Here is a 19,752-nt window from a genome sequence, read left to right on the forward strand (position 1 = left end):
TGAAGACTATAGGGCCAAAGGAAATATCCTGCGATAACAAAGAGAAAGAAGCTGTCTGAGAAACTTCTTTGTGTTCTGTGAAATCATCTCACAGAGTTACAGCTTTCCCCTCAAGAAGCCTTTCGCTAAGACAGTTCTTGTGGAATTGGCAAAGTGATATTTGGAAGCCCACAGAGGGCTATGGTGAAAAAGGAAATATCCTCAGATGAAATTTGGAAAGAAGCTTTCTGAGAAACTGCTTAGTGTTCTGTTAATTCATCTCACAGTGTTACATCTGTATTTCGTGGATCTCTTTGCTAGCCTTATTTCTGTGGAATCTGAGAACAGATATTTCGGATCCCTTTGAAGACTATAGGGCCAAAGGAAATATCCTCCGATAACAAAGAGAAAGAAGCTTTCTGAGAAACTTCTTTGTGTTCTGTGAAATCATCTCACAGAGTTTCAGCTTTCCCCTCAAGAAGCCTTTCGCTAAGACAGTTGTTGTGGAATTGGCAAAGTGATATTTGGAATCCCCTAGAGGGCTATGGTGAAAAACGAAATATCCTCAGATGAAATCTGGAAAGATGCTTTCTGAGAAACTACTTAGTGTTCTGTTAATTCATCTCACAGAGTTACATCTGTATTTCGTGGATCTCTTTGCTAGCCTTATTTCTGTGGAATCTGAGAACAGATATTTCGGATCCCTTTGAAGACTATAGGGCCAAAGGAAATATCCTCCGATAACAAAGAGAAAGAAGCTTTCTGGGAAACTTCTTTGTGTTCTGTGAAATCATCTAACAGAGTTACAGCTTTCCCCTCAAGAAGCCTTTCGCTAAGACAGTTCTTGTGGAACTGGCAAAGTGATATTTGGAAGCCCATAGAGGGCTACGGTGAAAAAGGAAATATCCTCAGATGAAATTTGGAAAGAAGCTTTCTGAGAAACCGCTTAGTGTTCTGTTAATTCATCTCACAGAGTTACATCTGTATTTCGTGGATCTCTTTGCTAGCCTTATTTCTGTGGAATCTGAGAACAGATATTTCGGATCCCTTTGAAGACTATAGGGCCAAAGAAAATATCCTGGGATAACAAAGAGAAAGAAGCTTTCTGAGAAACTACTTTGTGTTCTGTGAAATCATCTCACAGAGTTACAGCTTTCCCCTCATGAAGCCTTTCGCTAAGACATTTCTTGTGGAATTGGCAAAGTGATATTTGGAAGCCCATAGAGGGCTATGGTGAAAAAGGAAATATCCTCAGATGAAATCTGGAAAGAAGTTTTCTGAGAAACTGCTTAGTGTTCTGTTAATTCATCTCACAGAGTTACATCTGTATTTCGTGGATCTCTTTGCTAGCCTTATTTCTTTGGAATCTGAGAAGAGATATTTCGGATCCCTTTGAAGACTATAGCGCCAAAGGAAATATCCTCCGATAACAAAGGGAAAGAAACTCTCTGAGAAACTTCTATGTGTTTTGTGAAATCATCTCACAGATTTACAGCTTTCCCCTCAAGAAGCCTTTCGCTAAGACAGTTCTTGTGGAATTGGCAAAGTGATATTTGGAAGCCCATAGAGTGCTATGGTGAAAAAGGAAATATCCTCAGAGTAAATCTGGAAAGAAGCTTTCTGAGAAACTTCTCTGTGATTTGTGACTTCAACTCACAGATTTACATCTGTATTTCGTGGATCTCTTTGCTAGCCTTATTTCTTTGGAATCCGGAAACAGATATTTCGGACACTTTGAAGACTATAGGGCCAAAGGAAATATCCTCCGATAACAAAGAGAAAGAAGCTGTCTGAGATACTTCTTTGTGTTCTGTGAAATCACCTCACAGAGTTACAGCTTTCCCCTCAAGAAGCCTTTCGCTAAGACAGTTCTTGTGGAATTGGCAAAGTGATATTTGGAAGCCCATAGAGGGCTATGGTGAAAAAGGAAATATCCTCAGATGAAATTTGGAAAGAAGCTTTCTGAGAAACTGCTTAGTGTTCTGTTAATTCATCTCACAGAGTTAGATCTCTATTTCGTGGATTTCTTTGCTAGCCTTATTTCTGTGGAATCTGAGAACAGATATTTCGGATCCCTTTGAAGACTATAGGGCCAAAGAAAATATCCTGCGATAACAAAGAGAAAGAAGCTTTCTGAGAAACTTCTTTGTGTTCTGTGAAATCATCTCACAGAGTTACAGCTTTCCCCTTAAGAAGTCTTTCGCTAAGACAGTTCTTGTGGAATTGGCAAAGTGATATTTGGAAGCCCATAGAGGGCTAGCTGAAAAAGGAAATATCCTCAGATGAAATCTGGAAAGAAGCTTTCTGAGAAACTGCTTAGTGTTCTGTAAATTCATCTCACAGAGTTACATCTGTATTTCGTGGATCACTTTGCTAGCCTTATTTCTGTGGAATCTGAGAACAGATATTTCGGATCCCTTTGAAGACTAGAGGGCCAAAGGAAATATCCTCCGATAACAAAGAGAAAGAAGCTCTCTGAGAAACTTCTTTGTGTTTTGTGAAATCATCTAACAGAGTTACAGCTTTCCCCTCAAGAAGCCTTTCGCTAAGACAGTTCTTGTGGAATTGGCAAAGTGATATTTGGAAGCCCATAGAGGGCTACGGTGAAAAAGGAAATATCCTCAGATGAAATCTGGAAAGAAGCTTTCTGAGAAACTGCTCTGTGATGTGTGACTTCAACTCACAGATTTACATCTGTATTTCGTGGATCTCTTTGCTAGCCTTATTTCTGTGGAATCTGAGAACAGATATTTCGGACACGTTGAAGACTATAGGGCCAAAGGAAATATCCTCCGATAACAAAGAGAAAGAAGCTGTCTGAGAAACTTCTTTGTGTTCTGTGAAATCATCTCACAGAGTTACAGCTTTCCCCTCAAGAAGCCTTTCGCTAAGACAGTTCTTGTGGAATTGGCAAAGTGATATTTGGAAGCCCATAGAGGGCTATGGTGAAAAAGGAAATATCCTCAGATGAAATCTGGAAAGAAGCTTTCTGAGAAACTGCTTAGTGTTCTGTGAATTCATCTCACAGAGTTACATCTGTATTTCGTGGATCTCTTTGCTAGCCTTATTTCTGTGGAATCTGAGAACAGATATTTCGGATCCCTTTGAAGACTATAGGGCCAAAGAAAATATCCTGGGATAACAAAGAGAAAGAAGCTTTCTGAGAAACTTCTTTGTGTTCTGTGAAATCATCTCACAGAGTTACAGCTTTCCCCTCATGAAGCCTTTCGCTAAGACATTTCTTGTGGAATTGGCAAAGTGATATTTGGAAGCCCATAGAGGGCTATGGTGAAAAAGGAAATATCCTCAGATGAAATCTGGAAAGAAGTTTTCTGAGAAACTGCTTAGTGTTCTGTTAATTCATCTCACAGAGTTATATCTGTATTTCGTGGATCTCTTTGCTAGCCTTATTTCTTTGGAATCTGAGAAGAGATATTTCGGATCCCTTTGAAGACTATAGCGCCAAAGGAAATATCCTCCGATAACAAAGGGAAAGAAGCTCTCTGAGAAACTTCTATGTGTTTTGTGAAATCATCTCACAGAGTTACAGCTTTCCCCTCAAGAAGCCTTTCGCTAAGACAGTTCTTGTGGAATTGGCAAAGTGATATTTGGAAGCCCTTAGAGTGCCTTGGTGAAAAAGGAAATATCCTCAGAGTAAATCTGGAAAGAAGCTTTCTGAGAAACTTCTCTGTGATTTGTGACTTCAACTCACAGATTTACATCTGTATTTCGTGGATCTCTTTGCTAGCCTTATTTCTTTGGAATCCGGAAACAGATATTTCGGACACTTTGAAGACTATAGGGCCAAAGGAAATATCCTCCGATAACAAAGAGAAAGAAGCTGTCTGAGAAACTTCTTTGTGTTCTGTGAAATCACCTCACAGAGTTACAGCTTTCCCCTCAAGAAGCCTTTCGCTAAGACAGTTCTTGTGGAATTGGCAAAGTGATATTTGGAAGCCCATAGAGGGCTATGGTGAAAAAGGAAATATCCTCAGATGAAATGTGGAAAGAAGCTTTCTGAGAAACTGCTTAGTGTTCTGTTAATTCATCTCACAGAGTTAGATCTCTATTTCGTGGATCTCTTTGCTAGCCTTATTTCTGTGGAATCTGAGAACAGATATTTCGGATCCCTTTGAAGACTATAGGGCCAAAGAAAATATCCTGCGATAACAAAGAGAAAGAAGCTTTCTGAGAAACTTCTTTGTGTTCTGTGAAATCATCTCACAGAGTTACAGCTTTCCCCTTAAGAAATCTTTCGCTAAGACAGTTCTATTGGAATTGGCAAAGTGATATTTGGAAGCCCATAGAGGGCTATGCTGAAAAAGGAAATATCCTCAGATGAAATCTGGAAAGAAGCTTTCTGAGAAACTGCTTAGTGTTCTGTAAATTCGTCTCACAGAGTTACATCTGTATTTCGTGGATCACTTTGCGAACCTTATTTCTGTGGAATCTGAGAACAGATATTTCGGATCCCTTTGAAGACTAGAGGGCCAAAGGAAATATCCTCCGATAACAAAGAGAAAGAAGCTCTCTGAGAAACTTCTTTGTGTTTTGTGAAATCATCTAACAGAGTTACAGCTTTCCCCTCAAGAAGCCTTTCGCTAAGACAGTTCTTGTGGAATTGGCAAAGTGATATTTGGAAGCCCATAGAGGGCTACGGTGAAAAAGGAAATATCCTCAGATGAAATCTGGAAAGAAGCTTTCTGAGAAACTGCTCTGTGATGTGTGACTTCAACTCACAGATTTACATCTGTATTTCGTGGATCTCTTTGCTAGCCTTATTTCTGTGGAATCTGAGAACAGATATTTCGGACACTTTGAAGACTATAGGGCCAAAGGAAATATCCTCCGATAACAAAGAGAAAGAAGCTGTCTGAGAAACTTCTTTGTGTTCTGTGAAATCATCTCACAGAGTTACAGCTTTCCCCTCAAGAAGCCTTTCGCTAAGACAGTTCTTGTGGAATTGGCAAAGTGATATTTGGAAGCCCATAGAGGGCTATGGTGAAAAAGGAAATATCCTCAGATGAAATCTGGAAAGAAGCTTTCTGAGAAACTGCTTAGTGTTCTGTGAATTCATCTCACAGAGTTACATCTGTATTTCGTGGATCTCTTTGCTAGCCTTATTTCTGTGGAATCTGAGAACAGATATTTCGGATCCCTTTGAAGACTATAGGGCCAAAGGAAATATCCTCCGATAACAAAGAGAAAGAAGCTTTCTGAGAAACTTCTTTGTGTTCTGTGAAATCATCTCTCAGAGTTACAGCTTTATCCTCAAGAAGCCTTTCGCTAAGACAGTTCTTGTGGAATTGGCAAAGTGATGTTTGGAAGCCCATAGAGGGCTATGGTGAAAAAGGAAATATCCTCAGATGAAATCTGGAAAAAAGCCTTTTGAGAAACTGCTCTGTGATGTGTGAATTCCACTCACAGAGTTACATCTGTATTTCGTGGATCTCTTTGCTAGCCTTATTTCTGTGGAATCTGAGAACAGATATTTCGGATCCCTTTGAAGACAATAGGGCCAAAGAAAATATCCTGGGATAACAAAGAGAAAGAAGCTTTCTGAGAAACTTCTTTGTGTTCTGTGAAATCATCTCACAGAGTTACAGCTTTCCCCTCAAGAAGCCTTTCGCTAAGACAGTTCTTGTGGAATTGGCAAAGTGATATTTGGAAGCCCCTAGAGGGCTATGGTGAAAAAGGAAATATCCTCAGATGAAATCTGGAAAGAAGATTTCTGAGAAACTGCTTAGTGTTCTGTTAATTCATCTCACAGAGGTACAGCTGTATTTCGTGGATCTCTTTGCTAGCCTTATTTCTGTGGAATCTGAGAACAGATATTTCGGATCCCTTTGAAGACTATAGGGCCAAAGGAAATATCCTCCGATAACAAAGAGAAAGAAGCTTTCTGAGAAACTTCTTTGTGTTCTGTGAAATCATCTCACAGAATTTCAGCTTTCCCCTCAAGAAGCATTTCTCTAAGACTTTTCTTGTGGAATTGGCAAAGTGATATTTGGAAGCCCCTAGAGGGCTATGCTGAAAAAGGAAATATCCCCAGATGAAATCTGGAAAGAAGCTTTCTGAGAAACTGCTCTGTGATGTGTGACTTCCACTCACTGAGTTTCATCTGTGTTTCGTGGATCTCTTTGCTAGCCTTATTTCTGTGGAATCTGAGAACAGATATTTCGGATCCCTTTGAAGACAATAGGGCCAAAGGAAATATCCTCCGATAACAAAGAGAAAGAAGCTTTCTGAGAAACTTCTTTGTGTTCTGTGAAATCATCTCACAGAGTTATAGCTTTCCCCTCAAGAAGCCTTTCGCTAAGACAGTTCTTGTGGAATTGGCAAAGTGATATTTGGAAGCCCCTAGAGGGCTATGGTGAAAAAGGAAATATCCTCAGATGAAATCTGGAAAAAAGATTTTTGAGAAACTACTTAGTGTTCTGTTAATTCATCTCACAGAGTTACATCTGTATTTCGTGGATCTCTTTGCTAGCCTTATTTCTGTGGAATCTGAGAACAGATATTTCGGATCCCTTTGAAGACTATAGGGCCAAAGGAAATATCCTCCGATAACAAAGAGAAAGAAGCTTTCTGAGAAACTTCTTTGTATTCTGTGAAATCATCTCACAGAGTTACAGCTTTCACCTCAAGAAGCCTTTCGCTAAGACAGTTCTTGTGGAATTGGCAAAGTGATATTTGGAAGCCCAAAGAGGGCTATGGTGAAAAAGGAAATATCCTCAGATGAAATCTGGAAAGAAGCTTTCTTAGAAACTGCTTAGTGTTCTGTTAATTCATCTCACAGTGTTACATCTGTATTTCGTGGATCTCTTTGCTAGCCTTATTTCCTTGGAATCTGAGAACAGATATTTCGGATCCCTTTGAAGACTATAGGGCCAAAGGAAATATCCTCCGATAACAAAGAGAAAGAAGCTTTCTGAGAAACTCCTTTGTGTTCTGTGAAATCATCTCACAGAGTTTCAGCTTTCCCCTCAAGAAGCCTTTTGCTAAGACAGTTCTTGTGGAATTGGCAAAGTGATATTTGGAAGCCCCTAGAGGGCTATGGTGAATAAGGAAATATCCTCAGTAGAAATCTGGAAAGAAGCTTTCAGAGAAACTGCTCTGTGATGTGTGAATTCAACTCACAGATTTACATCTGTATTTCGTGGATCTCTTTGCTAGCCTTATTTCTGTGGAATCTGAGAACAGATATATCGGACACTTTGAAGACTATAGTGCCAAAGGAAATATCCTCCGATAACAAAGAGAAAGAAGCTGTCTGAGAAACTTCTTTGTGTTCTGTGAAATCATCTCACAGAGTTACAGCTTTCCCCTCAAGAAGCCTTTCGCTAAGACAGTTCTTGTGGAATTGGCAAAGTGATATTTGGAAGCCCAAAGAGGGCTATGGTGAAAAAGGAAATATCCTGAGATGAAATCTGGAAAGAAGTTTTATGAGAAACTGCTCTGTGATGTGTGACTTCCACTCACTGAGTTTCATCTGTGTTTCGTGGATCTCTTTGCTAGCCTTATTTCTGTGGAATCTGAGAACAGATATTTCGGATCCCTTTGAAGACTATAGGGCCAAAGGAAATATCCTCCGATAACAAAGAGAAAGAAGCTTTCTGAGAAACTTCTTTGTGTTCTGTGAAATCATCTCACAAAGTTACAGCTTTCCCCTCAAGAAGCCTTTCGCTAAGACAGTTCTTGTGGAATTGGCAAAGTGATATTTTTAAGCCCCTAGAGTGCTATGGTGAAAAAGGAAATATCCTCAGATGAAATCTGGAAAGAAGATTTCTGAGAAACTACTTAGTGTTCTGTGAATTCATCTCACAGAGTTACATCTGCATTTCGTGGATCTCTTTGCTAGCCTTATTTCTGTGGAATCTGAGAAGAGATATTTCGGATCCCTTTGAAGACTATAGGGCCAAAGGAAATATCCTCCGATAACAAAGAGAAAGAAGCTTTCTGAAAAACTTCTTTGTATTCTGTGAAATCATCTCACAGAGTTACAGCTTTCACCTCAAGAAGCCTTTCGCTAAGACAGTTCTTGTGGAATTGGCAAAGTGATATTTGGAAGCCCAAAGAGGGCTATGGTGAAAAAGGAAATATCCTCAGATGAAATCTGGAAAGAAGCTTTCTGAGAAACTGCTTAGTGTTCTGTTAATTCATCTCACAGAGTTACATCTGTATTTCGTGGATCTCTTTGCTAGCCTTATTTCTGTGGAATCTGAGAACAGATATTTCGGATCCCTTTGAAGACTATAGGGCCAAAGGAAATATCCTCCGATAACAAAGAGAAAGAAGCTGTCTGAGAAACTTCTTTGTGTTCTGTGAAATCACCTCACAGAGTTACAGCTTTCCCCTCAAGAAGCCTTTCGCTAAGACAGTTCTTGTGGAATTGGCAAAGTGATATTTGGAAGCCCATAGAGGGCTATGGTGAAAAAGGAAATATCCTCAGATGAAATGTGGAAAGAAGCTTTCTGAGAAACTGCTTAGTGTTCTGTTAATTCATCTCACAGAGTTAGATCTCTATTTCGTGGATCTCTTTGCTAGCCTTATTTCTGTGGAATCTGAGAACAGATATTTCGGATCCCTTTGAAGACTATAGGGCCAAAGAAAATATCCTGCGATAACAAAGAGAAAGAAGCTTTCTGAGAAACTTCTTTGTGTTCTGTGAAATCATCTCACAGAGTTACAGCTTTCCCCTTAAGAAATCTTTCGCTAAGACAGTTCTTGTGGAATTGGCAAAGTGATATTTGGAAGCCCATAGAGGGCTATGCTGAAAAAGGAAATATCCTCAGATGAAATCTGGAAAGAAGCTTTCTGAGAAACTGCTTAGTGTTCTGTAAATTCATCTCACAGAGTTACATCTGTATTTCGTGGATCACTTTGCTAACCTTATTTCTGTGGAATCTGAGAACAGATATTTCGGATCCCTTTGAAGACTAGAGGGCCAAAGGAAATATCCTCCGATAACAAAGAGAAAGAAGCTCTCTGAGAAACTTCTTTGTGTTTTGTGAAATCATCTAACAGAGTTACAGCTTTCCCCTCAAGAAGCCTTTCGCTAAGACAGTTCTTGTGGAATTGGCAAAGTGATATTTGGAAGCCCATAGAGGGCTACGGTGAAAAAGGAAATATCCTCAGATGAAATCTGGAAAGAAGCTTTCTGAGAAACTGCTCTGTGATGTGTGACTTCAACTCACAGATTTACATCTGTATTTCGTGGATCTCTTTGCTAGCCTTATTTCTGTGGAATCTGAGAACAGATATTTCGGACACTTTGAAGACTATAGGGCCAAAGGAAATATCCTCCGATAACAAAGAGAAAGAAGCTGTCTGAGAAACTTCTTTGTGTTCTGTGAAATCATCTCACAGAGTTACAGCTTTCCCCTCAAGAAGCCTTTCGCTAAGACAGTTCTTGTGGAATTGGCAAAGTGATATTTGGAAGCCCATAGAGGGCTATGGTGAAAAAGGAAATATCCTCAGATGAAATCTGGAAAGAAGCTTTCTGAGAAACTGCTTAGTGTTCTGTGAATTCATCTCACAGAGTTACATCTGTATTTCGTGGATCTCTTTGCTAGCCTTATTTCTGTGGAATCTGAGAACAGATATTTCGGATCCCTTTGAAGACTATAGGTCCAGGGAAATATCCTCCGATAACAAAGAGAAAGAAGCTTTCTGAGAAACTTCTTTGTGTTCTGTGAAATCATCTCTCAGAGTTACAGCTTTATCCTCAAGAAGCCTTTCGCTAAGACAGTTCTTGTGGAATTGGCAAAGTGATGTTTGGAAGCCCATAGAGGGCTATGGTGAAAAAGGAAATATCCTCAGATGAAATCTGGAAAAAAGCCTTTTGAGAAACTGCTCTGTGATGTGTGAATTCCACTCACAGAGTTACATCTGTATTTCGTGGATCTCTTTGCTAGCCTTATTTCTGTGGAATCTGAGAACAGATATTTCGGATCCCTTTGAAGACAATAGGGCCAAAGAAATAATCCTCCGATAACAAAGAGAAAGAAGCTTTCTGAGAAACTTCTTTGTGTTCTGTGAAATCATCTCACAGAGTTACAGCTTTCCCCTCAAGAAGCCTTTCGCTAAGACAGTTCTTGTGGAATTGGCAAAGTGATATTTGGAAGCCCCTAGAGGTCTATGGTGAAAAAGGAAATATCCTCAGATGAAATCTGGAAAGAAGATTTCTGAGAAACTGCTTAGTGTTCTGTTAATTCATCTCACAGAGTTACAGCTGTATTTCGTGGATCTCTTTGCTAGCCTTATTTCTGTGGAATCTGAGAACAGATATTTCGGATCCCTTTGAAGACTATAGGGCCAAAGGAAATATCCTCCGATAACAAAGAGAAAGAAGCTTTCTGAGAAACTTCTTTGTATTCTGTGAAATCATCTCACAGAGTTACAGCTTTCACCTCAAGAAGCCTTTCGCTAAGACAGTTCTTGTGGAATTGGCAAAGTGATATTTGGAAGCCCAAAGAGGGCTATGGTGAAAAAGGAAATATCCTCAGATGAAATCTGGAAAGAAGCTTTCTTAGAAACTGCTTAGTGTTCTGTTAATTCATCTCACAGTGTTACATCTGTATTTCGTGGATCTCTTTGCTAGCCTTATTTCCTTGGAATCTGAGAACAGATATTTCGGATCCCTTTGAAGACTATAGGGCCAAAGGAAATATCCTCCGATAACAAAGAGAAAGAAGCTTTCTGAGAAACTTCTTTGTGTTCTGTGAAATCATCTCACAGAGTTTCAGCTTTCCCCTCAAGAAGCCTTTTGCTAAGACAGTTCTTGTGGAATTGGCAAAGTGATATTTGGAAGCCCCTAGAGGGCTATGGTGAATAAGGAAATATCCTCAGAAGAAATCTGGAAAGAAGCTTTCAGAGAAACTGCTCTGTGAATGTGAGTTCAACTCACAGATTTACATCTGTATTTCGTGGATCTCTTTGCTAGCCTTATTTCTGTGGAATCTGAGAACAGATATTTCGGACACTTTGAAGACTATAGTGCCAAAGGAAATATCCTCCGATAACAAAGAGAAAGAAGCTGTCTGAGAAACTTCTTTGTGTTCTGTGAAATCATCTCACAGAGTTACAGCTTTCCCCTCAAGAAGCCTTTCGCTATGACAGTTCTTGTGGAATTGGCAAAGTGATATTTGGAAGCCCATAGAGGGCTATGGTGAAAAAGGAAATATCCTCAGATGAAATTTGGAAAGAAGCTTTCTGAGAAACTGCTTAGTGTTTTGTTAATTCATCTCACAGTGTTACATCTGTATTTCGTGGATCTCTTTGCTAGCCTTATTTCTGTGGAATCTGAGAACAGATATTTCGGATCCCTTTGAAGACTATAAGGCCAAAGGAAATATCCTCCAATAACAAAGAGAAAGAAGCTTTCTGAGAAACTTCTTTGTGTTCTGTGAAATCATCTCACAGAGTTACAGCTTTCCCCTCAACAAGCCTTTTGCTAAGACAGTTCTTGTGGAATTGGCAAAGTGATATTTGGAAGACCATAGAGGGCTATGGTGAAAAAGGAAATATCCTCAGATGAAATCTGGAAAAAAGCCTTCTGAGAAACTGCTCTGTGATGTGTGAATTCCACTCACAGACTTACATCTGTATTTCGTGGATCTCTTTGCTAGCCTTATTTCTGTGGAATCTGAGAACAGATATTTCGGATCCCTTTGAAGACTATAGGGCCAAAGGAAATATCCTGCGATAACAAAGAGAAAGAAGCTTTCTGAGAAACTTCTTTGTGTTCTGTGAAATCATCTCACAGAGTTTCAGCTTTCCTCTCAAGAAGCCTTTCGCTAAGACAGTTCTTTAGGAATTGGCAAAGTGATATTTGGATGCCCCTAGAGGGCTATGCTGAAAAAGGAAATATCCTCAGATGAAATCTGGAAAGAAGTTTTATGAGAAACTGCTCTGTGATGTGTGACTTCCACTCACTGAGTTTCATCTGTGTTTCGTGGATCTCTTTGCTAGCCTTATTTCTGTGGAATCTGAGAACAGATATTTCGGATCCCTTTGAAGACAATAGGGCCAAAGGAAATATCCTCCGATAACAAAGAGAAAGAAGCTTTCTGAGAAACTTCTTTGTGTTCTGTGAAATCATCTCACAGAGTTACAGCTTTCCCCTCAAGAAGCCTTTCGCTAAGACAGTTCTTGTGGAATTGGCAAAGTGATATTTGGAAGCCCCTAGAGTGCTATGGTGAAAAAGGAAATATCCTCAGATGAAATCTGGAAAGAAGATTTCTGAGAAACTACTTAGTGTTCTGTTAATTCATCTCACAGAGTTACATCTGTATTTCGTGGATCTCTTTGCTAGCCTTATTTCTGTGGAATCTGAGAAGAGATATTTCGGATCCCTTTGAAGACTATAGGGCCAAAGGAAATATCCTCCGAAAACAAAGAGAAAGAAGCTTTCTGAAAAACTTCTTTGTATTCTGTGAAATCATCTCACAGAGTTACAGCTTTCACCTCAAGAAGCCTTTCGCTAAGACAGTTCTTGTGGAATTGGCAAAGTGATATTTGGAAGCCCAAAGAGGGCTATGGTGAAAAAGGAAATATCCTCAGATGAAATCTGGAAAGAAGCTTTCTGAGAAACTGCTTAGTGTTCTGTTAATTCATCTCACAGAGTTACATCTGTATTTCGTGGATCTCTTTGCTAGCCTTATTTCTGTGGAATCTGAGAACAGATATTTCGGATCCCTTTGAAGACAATAGGGCCAAAGGAAATATCCTCCGATAACAAAGAGAAAGAAGCTTTCTGAGAAACTTCTTTGTGTTCTGTGAAATCATCTCACAGAGTTTCAGCTTTCCCCTCAAGAAGCCTTTGTCTAAGACAGTTCTTGTGGAATTGTCAAAGTGATATTTGGAAGCCCCTAGAGGGCTATGGTGAATAAGGAAATATCCTCAGAGGAAATCTGGGAAGAAACTCTCTGAGAAACTGCTCTGTGATGTGTGAATTCAACTCACAGATTTACATCTGTATTTCGTGGATCTCTTTGCTAGCCTTATTTCTGTGGAATCTGAGAACAGATATTTCGGACACTTTGAAGACTATAGGGCCAAAGGAAATATCCTCTGATAACAAAGAGAAAGAAGCTGTCTGAGAAACGTCTTTGTGTTCTGTGAAATCATCTCACAGAGTTACAGCTTTCCCCTCAAGAAGCCTTTCGCTAAGAGAGTTCTTGTGGAATTGGCAAAGTGATATTTGGAAGCCCATAGAGGGCTATGGTGAAAAAGGAAATATCCTCAGATGAAATTTGGAAAGAAGCTTTCTGAGAAACTGCTTAGTGTTCTGTTAATTCATCTCACAGTGTTATATCTGTATTTCGTGGATCTCTTTGCTAGCCTTATTTCTGTGGAATCTGAGAACAGATATTTCGGATCCCTTTGAAGACTATAGGGCCAAAGGAAATATCCTCCGATAACAAAGAGAAAGAAGCTTTCTGAGAAACTTCTTTGTGTTCTGTGAAATCATCTCACAGAGTTTCACCTTTCCCCTCAAGAAGCCTTTCTCTAAGACAGTTCTTGTGGAATTGGCAAAGTGATATTTGGAAGCCCCTAGAGGGCTATGGTGAATAAGGAAATATCCTCAGAGGAAATCTGGAAAGAAGCTTTCTGAGAAACTGCTCTGTGATGTGTGAATTCAACTCACAGATTTACATCTGTATTTCGTGGATCTCTTTGCTAGCCTTATTTCTGTGGAATCTGAGAACAGATATTTCGGACACTTTGAAGACTATAGGGCCAAAGGAAATATCCTGCCATAACAAAGAGAAAGAAGCTGTCTGAGAAACTTCTTTGTGTTCTGTGAAATCATCTCACAGAGTTACAGCTTTCCCCTCAAGAAGCCTTTCGCTAAGACAGTTCTTGTGGAATTGGCAAAGTGATATTTGGAAGCCCATAGAGGGCTATTTTGAAAAAGGAAATATCCTCAGATGAAATTTGGAAACAAGCTTTCTGAGAAACTGCTTAGTGTTCTGTTAATTCATCTCACAGTGTTACATCTCTATTTCGTGGATCTCTTTGCTAGCCTTATTTCTGTGGAATCTGAGAACAGATATTTCGGATCCCTTTGAAGACTATAGGGCCAAAGGAAATATCCTCCGATAACAAAGAGAAAGAAGCTTTCTGAGAAACTTCTTTGTGTTCTGTGAAATCATCTCACAGAGTTTCAGCTTTCCCCTCAAGAAGCCTTTCGCTAAGACAGTTCTTGTGGAATTGGCAAAGTGATATTTGGAAGCCCATAGAGGGCTACGGTGAAAAAGGAAATATCCTCAGATGAAATCTGGAAAAAAGCCTTCTGAGAAACTGCTCTGTGATGTGTGAATTCCACTCACAGAGTTACATCTGTATTTTGTGCATCTCTTTGCTAGCCTCATTTCTGTGGAATCTGAGAACAGATATTTCGGATCCCTTTGAAGACTATAGGGCCAAAGGAAATAAACTGCGTTAACAAAGAGAAAGAAGCTTTCTGAGAAACTTCTTTGTGTTCTGTGAAATCATCTCACAGAGTTTCAGCTTTCCCCTCAAGAAGCCTTTCGCTAAGACAGTTCTTGTGGAATTGGCAAAGTGATATTTGGAAGCCCCTAGAGGGCTATGCTGAAAAAGGAAATATCCTCAGATGAAATCTGGAAAGAAGCTTTCTGAGAAACTGCTCTGTGATGTGTGACTTCCACTCACTGAGTTTCATCTGTGTTTCGTGGATCTCTTTGCTAGCCTTATTTCTGTGGAATCTGAGAACAGATATTTCGGATCCCTTTGAAGACAAAAGGGCCAAAGAAATAATCCTCCGATAACAAAGAGAAAGAAGCTTTCTGAGAAACTTCTTTGTGTTCTGTGAAATCATCTCACAGAGTTACAGCTTTCCCCTCAAGAAGCCTTTCGCTAAGACAGTTCTTGTGGAATTGGCAAAGTGATATTTGGAAGCCCCTAGAGGGCTATGGTGAAAAAGGAAATATCCTCAGATGAAATCTGGAAAGAAGATTTCTGAGAAACGGCTTAGTGTTCTGTTAATTCATCTCACAGAGTTACAGCTGTATTTCGTGGATCTCTTTGCTAGCCTTATTTCTGTGGAATCTGAGAACAGATATTTCGGATCCCTTTGAAGACTATAGGGCCAAAGGAAATATCCTCCGATAACAAAGAGAAAGAAGCTTTCTGAGAAACTTCTTTGTGTTCTGTGAAATCATCTCACAGAGTTTCAGCTTTCCCCTCAAGAAGCCTTTCTCTAAGACAGTTCTTGTGGAATTGGCAAAGTGATATTTGGAAGCCCCTAGAGGGCTATGCTGAAAAAGGAAATATCCCCAGTTGAAATCTGGAAAGAAGCTTTCAGAGAAACTGCTCTGTGATGTGTGAATTCAACTCACAGATTTACATCTGTATTTCGTGGATCTCTTTGCTAGCCTTATTTCTGTGGAATCTGAGAACAGATATTTCGGACACTTTGAAGACTATAGGGCCAAAGGAAATATCCTCCGATAACAAAGAGAAAGAAGCTGTCTGAGAAACTTCTTTGTGTTCTGTGAAATCATCTCACAGAGTTACAGCTTTCCCCTCAAGAAGCCTTTCGCTAAGACAGTTCTTGTGGAATTGGAAAAGTGATATTTGGAAGCCCATAGAGGGCTATGGTGAAAAAGGAAATATCCTCAGATGAAATTTGGAAAGAAGCTTTCTGAGAAACTGCTTAGTGTTTTGTTAATTCATCTCACAGTGTTACATCTGTATTTCGTGGATCTCTTTGCTATCCTTATTTCTGTGGAATCTGAGAACAGATATTTCGGATCCCTTTGAAGACTATAGGGCCAAAGGAAATATCCTCCGATAACAAAGAGAAAGAAGCTTTCTGAGAAACTTCTTTGTGTTCTGTGAAATCATCTCACAGAGTTACAGCTTTCCCCTCAAGAAGCCTTTTGCAAAGACAGTTCTTGTGGAATTGGCAAAGTGACATTTGGAAGACCATAGAGGGCTATGGTGAAAAAGGAAATATCCTCAGATGAAATCTGGAAAAAAGCCTTCTGAGAAACTGCTCTGTGATGTGTGAATTCCACTCACAGACTTACATCTGTATTTCGTGGATCTCTTTGCTAGCCTTATTTCTGTGGAATCTGAGAACAGATATTTCGGATCCCTTTGAAGACTATGGGGCCAAAGGAAATATCCTGCGATAACAAAGAGAAAGAAGCTTTCTGAGAAACTTCTTTGTGTTCTGTGAAATCATCTCACAGAGTTTCAGCTTTCCCCTCAAGAAGCCTTTCGCTAAGACAGTTCTTTAGGAATTGGCAAAGTGATATTTGGATGCCCCTAGAGGGCTATGCTGAAAAAGGAAATATCCTCAGATGAAATCTGGAAAGAAGTTTTATGAGAAACTGCTCTGTGATGTGTGACTTCCACTCACTGAGTTTCATCTGTGTTTCGTGGATCTCTTTGCTAGCCTTATTTCTGTGGAATCTGAGAACAGATATTTCGGATCCCTTTGAAGACAATAGGGCCTAAGGAAATATCCTCCGATAACAAAGAGAAAGAAGCTTTCTGAGAAACTTCTTTGTGTTCTGTGAAATCATCTCACAGAGTTACAGCTTTCCCCTCAAGAAGCCTTTCGCTAAGACAGTTCTTGTGGAATTGGCAAAGTGATATTTGGAAGCCCCTAGAGTGCTATGGTGAAAAAGGAAATATCCTCAGATGAAATCTGGAAAGAAGATTTCTGAGAAACTACTTAGTGTTCTGTTAATTCATCTCACAGAGTTACATCTGTATTTCGTGGATCTCTTTGCTAGCCTTATTTCTGTGGAATCTGAGAAGAGATATTTCGGATCCCTTTGAAGACTATAGGGCCAAAGGAAATATCCTCCGATAACAAAGACAAAGAAGCTTTCTGAGAAACTTCTTTGTATTCTGTGAAATCTTCTCACAGAGTTTCAGCTTTCACCTCAAGAAGCCTTTCGCTAAGACAGTTCATGTGGAATTGGCAAAGTGATATTTGGAAGCCCAAAGAGGGCTATGGTGAAAAAGGAAATATCCTCAGATGAAATCTGGAAAGAAGCTTTCTGAGAAACTGCTTAGTGTTCTGTTAATTCATCTCACAGAGTTACATCTGTATTTCGTGGATCTCTTTGCTAGCCTTATTTCTGTGGAATCTGAGAACAGATATTTCGGATCCCTTTGAAGACTATAGGGCCAAAGGAAATATCCTCCGATAACAAAGAGAAAGAAGCTTTCTGAGAAACTTCTTTGTGTTCTGTGAAATCATCTCACAGAGTTTCAGCTTTCCCCTCAAGAAGCCTTTCTCTAAGACAGTTCTTGTGGAATTGGCAAAGTGATATTTGGAAGCCCCTAGAGGGCTATGGTGAATAAGGAAATATCCTCAGAGGAAATCTGGGAAGAAGCTCTCTGAGAAACTGCTCTGTGATGTGTGAATTCAACTCACAGATTTACATCTGTATTTCGTGGATCTCTTTGCTAGCCTTATTTCTGTGGAATCTGAGAACAGATATTTCGGACACTTTGAAGACTATAGGGCCAAAGGAAATATCCTCTGATAACAAAGAGAAAGAAGCTGTCTGAGAAACTTCTTTGTGTTCTGTGAAATCATCTCACAGAGTTACAGCTTTCCCCTCAAGAAGCCTTTCGCTAAGACAGTTCTTGTGGAATTGGCAAAGTGATATTTGGAAGCCCATAGAGGGCTATGGTGAAAAAGGAAATATCCTCAGAGGAAATTTGGAAAGAAGCTTTCTGAGAAACTGCTTAGTGTTCTGTTAATTCATCTCACAGTGTTATATCTGTATTTCGTGGATCTCTTTGCTAGCCTTATTTCTGTGGAATCTGAGAACAGATATTTCGGATCCCTTTGAAGACTATAGGGCCAAAGGAAATATCCTCCGATAACAAAGAGAAAGAAACTTTCTGAGAAACTTCTTTGTATTCTGTGAAATCATCTCACAGAGTTACAGCTTTCACCTCAAGAAGCCTTTCGCTAAGACAGTTCTTGTGGAATTGGCAAAGTGATATTTGGAAGCCCAAAGAGGGCCATGGTGAAAAAGGAAATATCCTCAGATGAAATCTGGAAAGAAGCTTTCTGAGAAACTGCTTAGTGTTCTGTTAATTCATCTCACAGAGTTACATCTGTATTTCGTGGATCTCTTTGCTAGCCTTATTTCTGTGGAATCTGAGAACAGATATTTCGGATCCCTTTGAAGACTATAGGGCCAAAGGAAATATCCTCCGATAACAAAGAGAAAGAAGCTTTCTGAGAAACTTCTTTGTGTTCTGTGAAATCATCTCACAGAGTTTCAGCTTTCCCCTCAAGAAGCCTTTCTCTAAGACAGTTCTTGTTTAATTGGCAAAGTGATATTTGGAAGCCCCTAGAGGGCTTTGGTGAATAAGGAAATATCCTCAGAGGAAATCTGGAAAGAAGCTTTCTGAGAAACTGCTCTGTGATTTGTGAATTCAACTTACAGATTTACATCTGTATTTCGTGGATCTCTTTGCTAGCCTTATTTCTGTGGAATCTGAGAACAGATATTTCGGACACTTTGAAGACTATAGGGCCAAAGGAAATATTCTCCGATAACAAAGAGAAAGAAGCTTTCTGAGAAACTTCTTTGTGTTCTGTGAAATCATCTCACAGAGTTACAGCTTTCCCCTCAAGAAGCCTTTCGCTAAGACAGTTCTTGTGGAATTGGCAAAGTGATATTTGGAAGCCCCTAGAGGGCTATGGTGAAAAAGGAAATATCCTCAGATGAAATTTGGAAAGAAGCTTTCTGAGAAACTGCTTAGTGTTCTGTTAATTCATCTCAGAGTGTTACATCTGTATTTCGTGGATCTCTTTGCTAGCCTTATTTCTGTGGAATCTGAGAACAGATATTTCGGATCCCTTTGAAGACTATAGGGCCAAAGGAAATATCCTCCGATAACAAAGAGAAAGAAGCTTTCTGAGAAACTTCTTTGTGTTCTGTGGAATCATCTCACAGAGTTACAGCTTTCCCCTCAAGAAGCCTTTCTCTAAGACAGTTCTTGTGGAATTGGCAAAGTGATATTTGGAAGCCCATAGAGGGCTATGCTGAAAAAGGAAATATCCTCAGATGAAATCTGGAAAGAAGCTTTCTGAGAAACTGCTTAGTGTTCTGTAAATTCATCTCACAGAGTTACATCTGTATTTCGTGGATCACTTTGCTAGCCTTATTTCTGTGGAATCTGAGAACAGATATTTCGGATCCCTTTGAAGACTAGAGGGCCAAAGGAAATATCCTCCGATAACAAAGAGAAAGAAGCTGTCTGAGAAACTTCTTTGTGTGTTGTGAAATCATCTCACAGAGTTACAGCTTTCCCCTCAAGAAGCCTTTCGCTAAGACAGTTCTTGTGGAATTGGAAAAGTGATATTTGGAAGCCCATAGAGGGCTACGGTGAAAAAGGAAATATCCTCAGATGAAATCTGGAAAGAAGCTTTCTGAGAAACTGCTCTGTGATGTGTGACTTCAACTCACAGATTTACATCTGTATTTCGTGGATCTCTTTGCTAGCCTTATTTCTGTGGAATCTGAGAACAGATATTTCGGACACTTTGAAGACTATAGGGCCAAAGGAAATATCCTCCGATAACAAAGAGAAAGAAGCTGTCTGAGAAACTTCTTTGTGTTCTGTGAAATCATCTCACAGAGTTACAGCTTTCACCTCAAGAAGCCTTTCGCTAAGACAGTTCTTGTGGAATTGGCAAAGTGATATTTGGAAGCCCATAGAGGGCTATGGTGAAAAAGCAAATATCCTCAGATGAAATCTGGA

The sequence above is a fragment of the Macaca fascicularis genome, chromosome 1, assembly GCF_037993035.2.
Source record: "Macaca fascicularis isolate 582-1 chromosome 1, T2T-MFA8v1.1".
Lineage (NCBI taxonomy): Eukaryota > Metazoa > Chordata > Mammalia > Primates > Cercopithecidae > Macaca > Macaca fascicularis.